Source organism: Emydura macquarii, unplaced genomic scaffold (assembly GCF_026122565.2).
Source record: "Emydura macquarii macquarii isolate MOO-44397 ecotype Brisbane River unplaced genomic scaffold, CSIRO-AGI_Emac_v2 contig_3108, whole genome shotgun sequence".
NCBI lineage: Eukaryota > Metazoa > Chordata > Testudines > Chelidae > Emydura > Emydura macquarii.
Genome location: NW_027133245.1, coordinates 5,922,815 through 5,935,989, shown reverse-complemented (window position 1 = coordinate 5,935,989; position 13,175 = coordinate 5,922,815). Strand labels below are relative to the sequence as shown.

The 13,175-nt window shown below is 41.2% G+C and overlaps 1 long non-coding RNA gene across 1 annotated transcript in view; it reads left to right on the top strand.

Moving 5' to 3' along the window:
- LOC137141630 (uncharacterized) overlaps positions 1–537 on the top strand; it is a 124,358-nt gene extending 123,821 nt beyond the window's left edge. Inside the window, exon 3 of the long non-coding RNA XR_010916684.1 lies at positions 399–537. This is a non-coding gene — a long non-coding RNA (uncharacterized lncRNA). The remainder of the gene's footprint in view (positions 1–398) is intronic.
- Positions 538–13,175: the final 12,638 nt, after the last annotated feature.

The following is a 13,175-nucleotide window of genomic DNA, read 5'->3' as shown; positions in this document are numbered from 1 at the left end:
TTGCTGCATGTGAAGCACAAAGATAGGAAGCTCCTTGAGCCCTGTCTCGTATGCCTGTGCAGGTGCCAGACAATCTCTACATCCTTACAGGATCCAAATCACCAGGGAAATGAAACAGTCATAAAAGATTGAGGAAAAAAAAAGCAAAGAGAAAACACTCAAAGGGAGATTCATTAGATAAAGGACCTTTGAAACACCTGGGGCAAGGGCTACCCTTGGAAGCATGTATACAATTCCTCACCAACTTCAGCCTTTCAAATCCAAGGGAAGAGTTAATTTGACTCTCACAGCAGATTAGACCCACCCCTACACGCTTGTATGCAGAACATGAAAAACTAGTTGAAGTGAGGTAAAGAAATATCAAAGTCATTACTAATCAAATTATCCTTCTAAACCAGAGCTATCCCTGCCAGCAGTCGAATATTAAATGAAGCAAGAGACAGACATGACTGAGAACCTGAAGCTGTGCCCTTATAATCGAGGCTTGGAGGTAGAGAATTTCTAGCGAGTGAAGTAGTCACACCGATATCTGACAAGCCATTCATTAAAACAGAATGGTCTATTAATGTCTCTCCTTGTTTCAAGGTTACTGTATAAATCAAATTATAAAAAATACAAGACCTTTGGGACGATGAGTGGAGCAATTTGAACTAGAAAAATAGCGAGTTGCAAGCATTGCTTGCAGAAAAACAAACCCCCCTTGAATTAAAATAACAACTAGCAAATTAATGTAGCTTGGGTGAGGAAACCTCAATAACAAAATTGCTAAAAAATGCTATTAATTTTAAAAAAACCTCATGTTAAGGTTGTAGATGATACCAGTAATCTGAAAGAAAAAATATTTGAGGATCCTGTAGTAGGGAAATAGTAACAAATGAAGAGCAAACAAATGAACAATTAACTTTGAGGAGATGCTCGGTCTTCTTCCATATATCCCAACCAAGCTAGTTTTTCTAACTTTTCCACTTATCACAAAACTTGATGTCTCCTCTCTTAGGAGCTTAATACATGGTTATCTTTGAAGGAACCTGGTAGTTGCATTGAGCTCCCATGTACAGCTTTAGTACTGGGGTGGAAGGAATGAAATCCAAACGTGTGGTGCTATATGCAATCTGGTCAATGATTTTCATTTAAAAGGAAAAACAGAAGAGTAAATTAACTCTCTAAAGAACTGTGACAGAGGACACCAATCTCTCATGAGCCCCTCAGTCTATCCTGCACTTTTGCTCTCTCCTCCCAGCACCGTCAGCTGCCAATCTCACTAGACAGGTCTTCAGTAACTCAGTCCTCTGGCCACAGTCATAGACTCTAAGGTCAGAAGGGACCAATATAATCATCTAGTCTGACCTCCTGCACAATGCCAGCCACAGAACCTCACCCACCCACTCCTGTAATAAACCTCTAACCTGTGACTGAGTTATTAAAGTCTTCAAATCATGGTTTAAAGACTTTAAGGTACAGAGAATCCACCAGCAAGTGAGCTGTGCCCCATGCTACAGACGAAGGCAAAAAAACCTAGTGCCTTTGCCAATCTGCCCTGAGGAAAAATTCCTTCCTGACCACAAATATGGCGATCAGTTAAACCCTGAGTATGTGGGCAAGACTCAGCAGCCAGACACCCAAGAAAGAATTCTCTATAACAACTCAGAACCCACCCCATCTAACAGTCAATAGGCATGAATGAACCCTTTCCAGGGTAACAAAGGTCCACCAAGAGCTATCACTTGTTAGTTTCTGTAGCCCTGTCTCTGGGCTCAATTTTCAGACCCTTCTGGGCTAACTTTAAGTCCTTCCCTGCTCTATTATAGAGCACTGCCCCCAAAGCTTTCTCCCTGGAGATTTCATCTTCACCAGTTCTCAATGCCCCAGCTTGCCAGCTTGGTTATCACAAGTTCAATCTCCTTCAGAGAGGTTGTGGGGTAAAATCAAGTGTTCTTCAGATAGTCTGTCTGCCCTCACCAGAGTCTTCAGCCCCATCCCTGAGCCCTCTAAATTCCAGCCCTTTGCTTGGGCTCCTAGACAAGCCTTATCCCCTTCTCAGGGCGGAGGCCACTTCCCCAGTGGCCAGCAGGGGAAGCCAGACCTGACTACTACTCTGGGGCCCAAACCAGAGACCCTATGAACAACAGTCACACACCGCTCCATTTAACTCCTTCAATTAGCTGGTACTATTTTCCCTCAACTTCTTCCTACCAGGTCACTTTGTTTTAACTCATTGCCTTAGGTCTGTCCTCTTCTTGCAGAAAGCAAAATGCAGCCAGAGCTCAACTTCTGGTTATCTGTTAGACTCCTGTGGCCAGATCAAAGCACCTTTTCTCCCCATTTTAACTTGCTGATAAGAATACTGTGAGAAACACCTCAGGTGCAGCCAGGAACTGACCTGCTAAACCCCTTCAGCTCCTTTTAAATGAACCTGCTGGACTCTAGTTGGATGCTTTTATGAGACCTCTCTAGAAAGAACTGGAGGACTCACCTTTGGTGCTCTTCTCCTGTGGTGCAGTGTAATAGGGCCATGAGGCCTCCAGCAGAGAGCCGTGAAGGGCCAGGTACACCCCATCACAAGAAAAAATAAGCCTGTTTTAAGTCTTCATAAAATCTGAAGAATAAATGGAATATAAGTGATGGCACTGGGGGGATACATAGACTACTAAATTTTTTATTTTATTATTTATTTGTTCAAAATACCTGACAAATATTACCTTTAACCTGCCCTTCCAGCCCTACATAATGGCTAATATTATTCTTATTTATTATTCCAGTGCCATAGAGCTATCTCATAGGTTAAATACTAAAAGCACCAGCCCTGTCTAGTTGGATGCTTTTATGAGACCTGAAAGAACTGGAGGACTCACCTTTGGTGCTCTTCTCCTGTGGTGCAGTGTAATAGAGTTTAAAATTTAAACTCCATAGACAGCCCTTCCAGGGCTAATATTATTCTTATTTATTATTCATAACTCAAAACTAGACAGAATTAATTATATTTGAATTTCAAAAAAGAGTCATTTGTGGGATTCAGTTTGGATAATCACTCATAAGTTTTTATGTTTATTCAGACTCTTCAAATCTATTGGGTTTGCAAAAACCAACCTGGAAATCAAATATGACATGACTTGCTCAGGAGATTTCTGGTAGAACCTGTTATACCCAATAACAGACATTTTCATGTTTTTTCAGTAATACATTCCTGGTCCTGGAGGAACCAGGACATTCTAAGAAGCATGAACATTAACAAGAAAAAATGTAATCCAAACTTTGAGTCTTAAAAATGTTGGTTCATATTGATGTCAGTTTGGACAGAGGGATTTTTCTGTTAGACAAGTTGGTTTGCTGATCCCTACACTTAATCAACAGTTCTACAGTACTAAGGTTATGGCAATTCTACAAATTTTAGGGAATACTGAGGGTTATATGGCATGGATATCTGTAGGGAACATGAGTAGATATATTACACCCTATAGGTCAGTTATGTAAGTATCATTATACAATCCCAAGGGAGTTGAAGTGAGAAGCTGATAAGATAGACTGATGCCAGGCTCCCTTTAAAAGTATTTATAATGTAAATATTAATAAGCTAGAGCAATCAAGTGCAGGCTTTTTAGAGCTCTAATTAGATTGAGGTGGTCTGAAAGATTGGGATGAGGGTGGTCTTCAAGAAAAGCTGCAAATAAAAATATTTTGCAGGTGAGAAATATTTTTGCTTTTTCATAAAACGATGAAAAAAGTTATGAGAAAACTGATTGCTCCAGAGTCCAGGCTACCTAGCCAAGCCAAAAATCTGAATCCAATTTGAAAAATAGCAGACCAAATATATCGTTAATTGACCAGGTGTGCTTGCTGCTCAACCAGAGCAAAAAATAAATCCCCCAAAACTGAATTAAAATAAAAATGTTACACCGAAAACATCTATTACATAGACCATACAAAATAAACTGAGAATTGTTTTTGTTCATATGATGCAGTCCTCAAAGGTCCCAGTGTTCACAGTTTAATTAAATCAGAAATGTAAAGAAGCTGAAAATCTGTTATGACTAGTTCAGTGAGATCCAGACAGATAGAGTTAGGTTCAAACAGGTACCCATATCAATAGAAAGAAAAAGTAGTAACAGTAATTATATTTAAAGCAATATGAAAACATGTATGATGAGTTTGCAATATCAGTATTTCCAAAACATTTCTCTAGAGCACTAACTGCTTTTTCGAGCAAGCTCACAAATCATTAGACAGGACACCAAAATGAAAGGCCTCTATTTCCGAATTCTGTTTATAAACCAAGTAATAGTAGTAAATAGTGGTGGACAGACCTCAAAGGAATTAGAGTTTAGATTGAGGTGAGCATTCAAAACTATAAACACTTACCCGAATACTATCAGAACTTATGATGATATCCTCCAAACTGTGGTGCCTCCTATTCCTTCAACACATCCTGTAACTTCCTCTCCCTCCTCACAAAACTCCCTTCTGCCTGAAAACACATGAGTTTTGTATTGTTCCCTTATGTTTAACAAATTCAGGTACTGTTGGGACAACTGGTGAAGAGTGTTCCAGAGTCAAGGGGGCCTCTACTTAAATGGCCTTGTCACCCATCTCCTAGGTATTGAAATCTGGGGAACTCTATAAAGACAGATTCATCTACTTTCAGTTGCCATTGTGATTGGAAGACAAGGGGTATCTTAGGTATTATAAATAGATTTCAAACCAGGTAGGGCTTAAAATATAAATACCAATATTCTGAGTGGCATCCAGAAGCAAAAAGAAATCATGCATAATCCAGATGGTATTAACCCAAGAGTTCTGAAGGAACTCAAATGTGAAATTACATAACTACTAACTGTGGTATGTAACCCATCATTTAACATAGCTTCTGTACCAGATGACAGGAGGATAGCTAATGTGATGCCAATTTTTAAAAAAGGTTCCAGAGGTGATCCTGGCAATTTCAGGTGGTAAGTCTTACTTCAGTACCAGGCAAATTGGCTGAAACTATAGTAAAGAACAGAATTATCAGACACATAGATGAACACAATTTATTGGGGAAGAGTCAACATAGTTTTGTAAAGAGAAATCATACCTCACCAATGTACTAAAATTCTTTGAGAGGGTCAACAAGCATGTAGACAAGGGTGATCCAGTGGATATAGTGTATTAAGATTTTCAGAAAGCTTTTGATAGGGTCCCTCACCAGAGGCTCTTAAGCAAACTAAGTAGTCATGGGATAAGAGGGAAGATCCTCTCCTGGATCAGTAACTGGTTAAAAGATAGGAAACAAAGGGTTGGAATAAATGATCAGTTTTCCGAATGGAGTGAAGAAAATGGTTCCCCCGGAGGTCTATACTGGGACCAGTACTGTTCAACGTTTTCAAAAAGGGGCTGGAAAAAGGGATAAACAGTGAACTGGCAAAATTTTCAGATGGTACTACTCAAGATAGTCAAGTTCAAAGCACACTATGAAGAGTTACAAAGGGATCTTACAAAACTGGGTGACTGGACAACAAAATAGGAGATGAAATTCAATGTAGATAAATGCAAAGTAATGCTGTGGACGTGCCCCTGGAACCGGGAGCAGCGTCCGGGTTTTCCCCTCTCTGGGTCCTCCTCAGAGGGGGACCACCCCTCCCGGCTACCTCCCACCAGGAGAAGTCTACGGCCAGGCCCTCAGGCCGGGCTGGCCAGGCAGGCAGTCTACGGCCAGGCCCTCAGGCCGGGCTGGCCGGTGAGCAAGCCGCTCTCAGGAACAGCATGGCGGGGAAGGCTTCCTCATGGAGGATAGGGAAGGGGGGAGGGGGATGCAGGCCCACTCGTCTCCACTGCATCCCAGCCCAGGGCCCTGGCAGTGGCAACGGCTTTTGCCACTGGGTCGGCGGGGCTCCGGCCGCAACACGCTGCCCAGGTTGCCCCTGACTCAGCCACTAACACGTGGCGATCCCTGGGCTTCTTCTTCCCCGAAACCCCCGGTACCTGCCTCCTCTGGGTCGCTGAGGTTTGGTAGACCTGCTAGGCCCTCCTCATCCACAGGCGGCAGCTCAGGTAGCTCCATGGGCTCATCTTCAGAGGGTAGCTCCTCCAGGTCCTGCGGTCCCCAGGCCTCGGGCAGGGCTGGTAGGTTCTTGGGGTCCCAGGCTCAGCACTGCTCTGGCAGGTCTGCTTCAGGCTCCCAAGCCCCAGGTGTCTCCGGGGGGTTCTCCTCTGGCTCATAGTCCAAGGGGAGCCCCGATGGGCCTTCTTCCAGCTCCCAGGCCGTGGGAGTCTCTGGTAAGCCCTCCAACTCCCAGGCCGTAGGGTACCTGGGGGAGGCCTCGGTCAATCCCCAGGCTGGGTTTAAGGCCAGCCACTCCCTCTCAGCACAGCTCCCCGGCCCAGCCTTAGCTAGGAGCTCCAGAGGAGATGCATCCTTACCCTTCAGCCATCTCCCCCCAACTGAGCTCACCGGCCTGGCTCTTAAAGGCCTAGCTCCGCCCCCCTGCTTCCGGTCAGGTGGGGCCACTGGGGCCTTTAAAGGCCTATACCCGCCCTCTTGCTTCCGGTCTGGGGTTTCCCTGGGGCAGGCCTCTGTCAGCCAGGGTGGGTCTGGCTCCCTCTCTGGGTCCTCCTTAGAGGGGGACCACCCCTCCTGGCTACAAATGCACATTGGAAAAGATAATCCCAACTATACATGTAGAATGATGAGGTCTAAATTAGCTGTTACCAGTCAAGAAAGAGATATTAGAGTTATTGTGGATAGTTCTCTGAAAATATCCACTCAATATGCAGCAGCAGTCAAAAAATCTAACAGACTGTTAGGAATCATTAGGAAAGGGATAGATAATAAGAAAAAATATCTTATTGCCTCTTTATAAATCCATGGTACACCCACATCTTGAATGCTGCATGCAGATCTGGTTGCCCCATCTCAAAAAAGATATACTGGAATTGGAATGGGTACAGAAAAGGGCAACAAAATAATTAGAGGTATAGAAAAGCTTCCATATGAGGAGAGATTAATAAAACCAGGAGTTTCCAGCCTAGAAAACAGACGACTAAGGGGGGTTATGATAGAAGTCTATAAAATCATGGATGGTGTGGATAAAGTAAATAAGGAAATGTTATTTACTCCTTCTCATAATATAAGAACTAGGGGCCACCAAATGAAATTAATAGGCAGCAGGTTTAAAACGAACAAAAAGATTTCTTCACACAGCACGGAACCCCTTACCAGAGGATGTTGTGAAGGCCCAGTTTATTACAGAGTTCAAAAAAGAACTAGATACATTCATGGAGGATAGGTCCATCAATGGCTATTAGCCAGATGGGCAGGGATTGCTGTTTGCCAGAAGCTGGGAATGGGTGATGGGATGGATCCCTTGATGATTACCTGTTCTGTTCATTTCCTCTGAAGCACCTGGCATGGCCACTGTCGAAAGACTGGATACTGTGCTAGATGGACCATTGGTCTGACCCAGTATGGCCATTCTTATGTTCTTATGTCATCCACTCTCGGTTTCAGGGGGAAGGAAACTGGCATCCCTTTCATCTTATCTGGACTGAGCCTCAGCCAGCTCACTCTCAAATAAGTTCCTTTCTCAGTTGGACAACAGGAAAACAGGTGCCACATCCTGAAGGGCCAATGAGGAGGAAACACCAATGATATTCTCAGTATTCTTAGAAGACAGAGATGCACATCAGCAAAACTTCACCGTCACAAGTGGCATTTTCCTTGCAGTCTCAGCTCAAGAATTTTACCAGTGACCAATGATTGTACGGGCTGAAGAATTAATAACTATATCTCAGTTTCAGGCAGTCCTTCTAGAACAAAGACACAGTGGCAAGGCAGCATGTGGTCCTTTCAGTTCCAATGCCTGCATGTTCTGAAGACAAAAAGGGAAAAAGAGAATGTCAGCTCTCAATATTATTAATAATGAAATATTTTACAAGTTTTAAAGATTAAAGAAAGAATCTTTGTCTGTCCCATATCTTAGTTCAGGTCTGTGTAACCATTGTCTCTAATGCCATTATAATGCTACAGAATACTAGAATGCTGAGAGAACAGTCATCTTTTATTTTGATACAGAACTTGGTATCATTCCAGTGTACCATGATCCAGGGGAAAGTGGTTACCTTCAGCTGCTAGTCTCTGTAGTAACTGGTGGGTCTCAATAAATACTCTGATCCCTCCTGCTCAAACAAAGTTATGATTTACTAAGTCTGACAGAAGCGGCCTCTGTTTTGAGGCACACCAGAGTGCCAGAAAACTACATCCATATCTCTGTCACTGTCCTCCCATCTCTCCCCAAAATTACTCTCCCTCCAAAGAAAACCAAAGGGAGGGCATTATTTATTGGCACGCTGTAGGGGCAAATATACTTCCTAGCACCCAACTTAAGTAATATGATTGGGCACAGAAACCACCCCAGAGAACATGAAGTGCTGCAGAACATTAAACAACTGCTGCCTTGGACTAGCCCAAACATTTTCTGCTCACCTCTGTTTTTTGTGTTTTATGAAGCATTTCAGTTTGAAGGGAAGTGTGTAGTCCAGTGCAGTATGGTTCCATCAAGTTTTCACTGACCAACTCCAGTTAATGTCAAGTCTACTATCCTCACCCATCAACTAGCGAGATTAGCTTCAGATAGCTTTGCTGGCACACACCTTTTCTGTACACAGGGAGTGTGGACCCCATATGTGAGCTCCCCAGATTCTGACCCTGCTCCTTCCAAAACCACACTAGTAGCTGCTATGTTCAAGGCCTTGTGTGGGTGGGGCAGGATCTTGTGGTTGGGCTTGTGGAGTCTGCACAAGAAGGTTGCAGGCTTCTTGCAAAAACTCACCACTTTACATTTCTGTGATCCCAATAGCCATTCCAATGAACAGAGACTGCTCTTCACCTTTTCCTCCCAGCAAGCAAATCACCCAAAGGAGGATGAATGGAAGTGCTTGGAAGGGTGGTGGGGGGAGAATCTGAGCCAGTCTAATGGCTAGTATAAATTGTGTACACCTTGTGCACAAGGAGTGGCTCTGTGGAAAATTATGTCTCTGTACAGCCACCTACTTAGAGCGTGTGACTAAATGCTACAGTTTAGTCCTAAAGATATCCAATCCGCTGTTGGATTGCACTTCACTTTCCCAATGTCATAGTATTTCCCTTCTGGAAAAAGTAAAAGATGGACTCAATAATAAAGTACTCGGATAGCCTGAATAACAATTAAGCTTAGTGGGTGTCAAGTAACAGAGGCTCTTCAGCTTGATACATGTGGAGCTAGGTTTCAGATGAATAGACCTCACAGCTATCAGCATGTAATTTCTTCTTTTTAACATACCTTGCAGTGTGACAGCTGTGATCCATGAATATTGAGAATGAAAAAGGCCATTCAGCCCACTGAGGCTCATCCTGTCCTACTACATTATTTTCCCAGGACATACCCAATCATTCCTTGAATGACCCTAGTGTTTTTGCCTTCACAACTTTGCCCTGTGGGGACTCCGCACATTTATTATTCTGCAAATGAAAAAAGTGTTTTCCCAATGTCTTGCCTGACTTTACTTTTTTTTTTTTTTTTTCGCTTTCTGTTATGCTGGCAGTGCAGTCATCTGTAGCATGTTGAACACAGTGACTTCAGTTAGGATTTTCAAAGTAGCATCACATTTTCATCCCTATTAATTCTGTTTTCCTAGATAATGTAGGCTCTGGGTTCTTTAATCTGCTTTCGAATCCAGCCAATTTACCATTGTACTCTAAGGGTTATGACAACAGATCATATTTAAAAAAAAAGGATAAGAAAAAGAAAAAAATGTTTAAATCACCGGAACATCAAAGGTTTGGATCATCCCCATAAATCTTAAACTTGAAATGTAAAGAAATTCAGTACATTTCTTCTGAAGTTACACACAAAGGGATAAGTTTTGTCCTCAGATTTGAAAGTGACGTCCTTTGTCATCTGCAGTATAGGAGTCCGATTCATGCATTTAAGGGCAGAATTTGGTTAATCAGTTCTGAATATTAACACAATCAACATTTAAAGGCAAGCTACAGAAAAGGCATTTATATTTTTCCTGTTTTATTATATGTATGATAGAACCAGGTTTTTCTGTTACTTTGGAATTAAAGTTTGTTTGTATTTATTACCAAAGGGTGATCTTATTGCAAGAGCCTTGTTTGCTCAGCTTGATTACACTTTATTCAGATGCAGCACATATTAAAAACCAAGCTGCTTTTTGGCTCAGGGCCTAATGGCTTTTTCAGTTTATCAGCTTCAGAAGATTAAAAATCTCCTGAAAATAATGTGGTTAATCTTCAAAAGCTTTTTTCTTCAGAGATATTTAGTATCCTGTCACTTATTTTCATTTCCAATAATAAATGGGGATGATACACTCTCACGATTTGAATGCAAATGTAAAGAAATACCACAAAATAGTTTTATCTACCTGGACTTGTAATGCTAGTCTCATGCTATCAAACAGGTATCTTGGTCGAAAGAAAAATAATTACATTACTTTAGAATAATAGGTGACCCCAATTATTTCTATTTCATAATTATACTAGGGTTCTTCATGTCACTGGTATTTATCTTATGTCAGCATTTCTTTTTTCAGGTCCATAAATATGCACTCTGGGATGCAAAAAAGGACTAAACTAACAATTAACAAAATCTTTGAGAAAATGAAAAAGTTCAAGTGGTTTCTCAGCTAATAGATTGCAAAACTATAAGTTAATTTCAATGTTCTTCTTCTCTCCTTACTATACACAGCAGTTTGATTTTTGCAAGCTGTATAAATTCTTGCAACTTTGAGGAACTAAAGCTACAATTACAGTAAATTACAGTAAATTGGGTATTAGACCAGATGGTCTTTGACTTAAGAATAGGCAGTTCTGTTTATTTGATCAGAATAAATATCATCATTTTAATTTATGACTAAATTTTTGTGTTGGTGTACTTTGTTACTTCTTTTTTCTTTTCTTTTTTTGCTATAGTCCGGCAAGCATTTAAGCATATATGCTAGAACTCATTATTCTACTCCAGGGGAGTACTCCAGTTTCAAAAACATGGAAATCAAGTCTTTACAGGCTTGAGATATTTCTAAGATGAAAGGCAACCAGAGCCATCATTGCCCCTTTATAAAATAAAATTTAAAACAATCTTTGAGACAATATTCATACACAATAAGGGACAGATGAGAAAACATGAAAAAGACCTTAAATAAACTGCTGTATATAGTGGTATGAACTCTGACAGAAGAAACCACATTCCATAGTTTAGAACATGATTCTGTGAGTTGCCATGTGCTTGCCTCTCCTGTTGACTCCACTGATGCCAACAAATTTCATAGCCCTCTTATTCAAGGATTCTCAGCCTGACTTTGATGCATTTGTCTCCAGAATCTCTCTAATTGGCAGATATAGAAAGAGAGAGGTACTAAAAATATCAGGTTTCCCCCTCCACTACATAAGGTCTAATGAAGTAGCCTATGACAGTCCACTGCTTTCTTCCCAATTGTTTGATGATAAGAGGACAAACACTTTCAACAGCAGAGGAAGTTTCGCTTTTAGCTAGATTTTCAAATTCTTCTGATTTCTCAACATCATCATTTCTGTCTTGTCTGGATTTAGCTTCAGCTAGGTGCACCTCATCCCGGGGCTAAACTTACCTAGGCAGTGGAAGATGGTATTGTTTGCATTTGATGAGAAGACATAAAATTGGCTGTAGTTAGTGTATTCCTGTCATTCAAGTCATTGATATAGACTAATCTCCTCTAAAGACTGTTTCTATTATGGAAATTATGGAATAACCTGACCTTATTAATTAATTTCTTCAGCATACCTTGCATTTGCTAACACTGAATTTCATCTGCTAATTGACTAGTTTTCTTAGGTCTCTCTGAAGTGCCTCAGTCTTCTCTAGTTTCAAAAATGCTTTTGTGTTACCTGTAAATTTTGCTATCGCACAGTTTACCCTTTTTCCCAATCATTAATGATTATGTTAAACAGAAATCCTAGAATGGAAGATTAACATGCCACACCACTGTCAACCTTTTCCTATATTGAAATTGACCATTTATCCCTTCTCTTTGCTTTCTGTCTTTTAGCCAGGTTCTAACCCATGAGAAAGCTTGGCTTTATATAGATTGTGGCAACCTAGCCCCCAGCATATTGGCTCAGAGGTGTTTCTGTCATGCTTTCAGTCTTCTGCATCCGGAAGAGGTCAGAGACAAGGCTTTTATATATTATTTTTCTTGGTAAGTGGAGTAAGACTTTATATAAGACCTGAGAAATAGAAGGAATTTATTGTTGATGCCTGCCTTTTTGGTGGACTGTGTCTTTAAGAATTCTTCTGTGCACGTGTGTCCATTCAGAGATGGAAACTGAAATATACAAGGTCAGGAGAAGCTGGAGGCCCTTTCTTGCCAACTGTCCCCTGCCTTTTGACCACAGTGGTCAGATGAAAAAAGAAAAACCCACTAAAGAGCCACTAAAAACATGTGAAAGTGTAGTGTGTGAGCAATAGGACAGTTATAGGAAAGTGTGGACTTTGCAAGCTAGCACTATACAAAACATAGAAAGAGAAAACGTTTTTGGCAGGTGGCTCTTTATATTTCTTCTTTAGTCTTAGGTTCCTTCACAAATGGACAGAAAAGTCTCAGTTTACCTACAGTTATCATTTCCCTCCTATTAATCTAAATAAAAAGAAATTATCATAACATGTCCCCCTCTCACCCTAATAATTAGAAAGACTCATCAAAGCTTTTTGTAGTCTTTGGGTTCTGGCTGGCAGACACAAACCACATAATCTGGATTTTCATATAATTTCCATGAGAAACCTGAGACGCTGCTCTCTTATTGGAATAAGGAAAATTTGGTATGCTATATCCAGAGAGTTTAAAGACAGGCTTGGTTAATTAGGCCAACTCAAAGGCGCTGTTCATGCAGTTAGAAGCTGGGTGGAGAGAGGATATAGATGGTAACAACAGAGGGACGCCTCAGTGACAATAAATGAAATTCTGAATCATCTTTCTGAAGACCAAAATCTTGCTTGTATGACACTGCGTGGGCATGTAAACTCTACGATGTATGAGGCAGAATTCAAAGTCACATGTATAATTTTGCGGCTTGGCAGCAGTACTGGGCATGAGTGAATTACAATGGTACGTACTGCACAAGGAGCTTAAATGTTCTCTTGTTAGTTGATTGACCTTCTAAAATTCTAAAC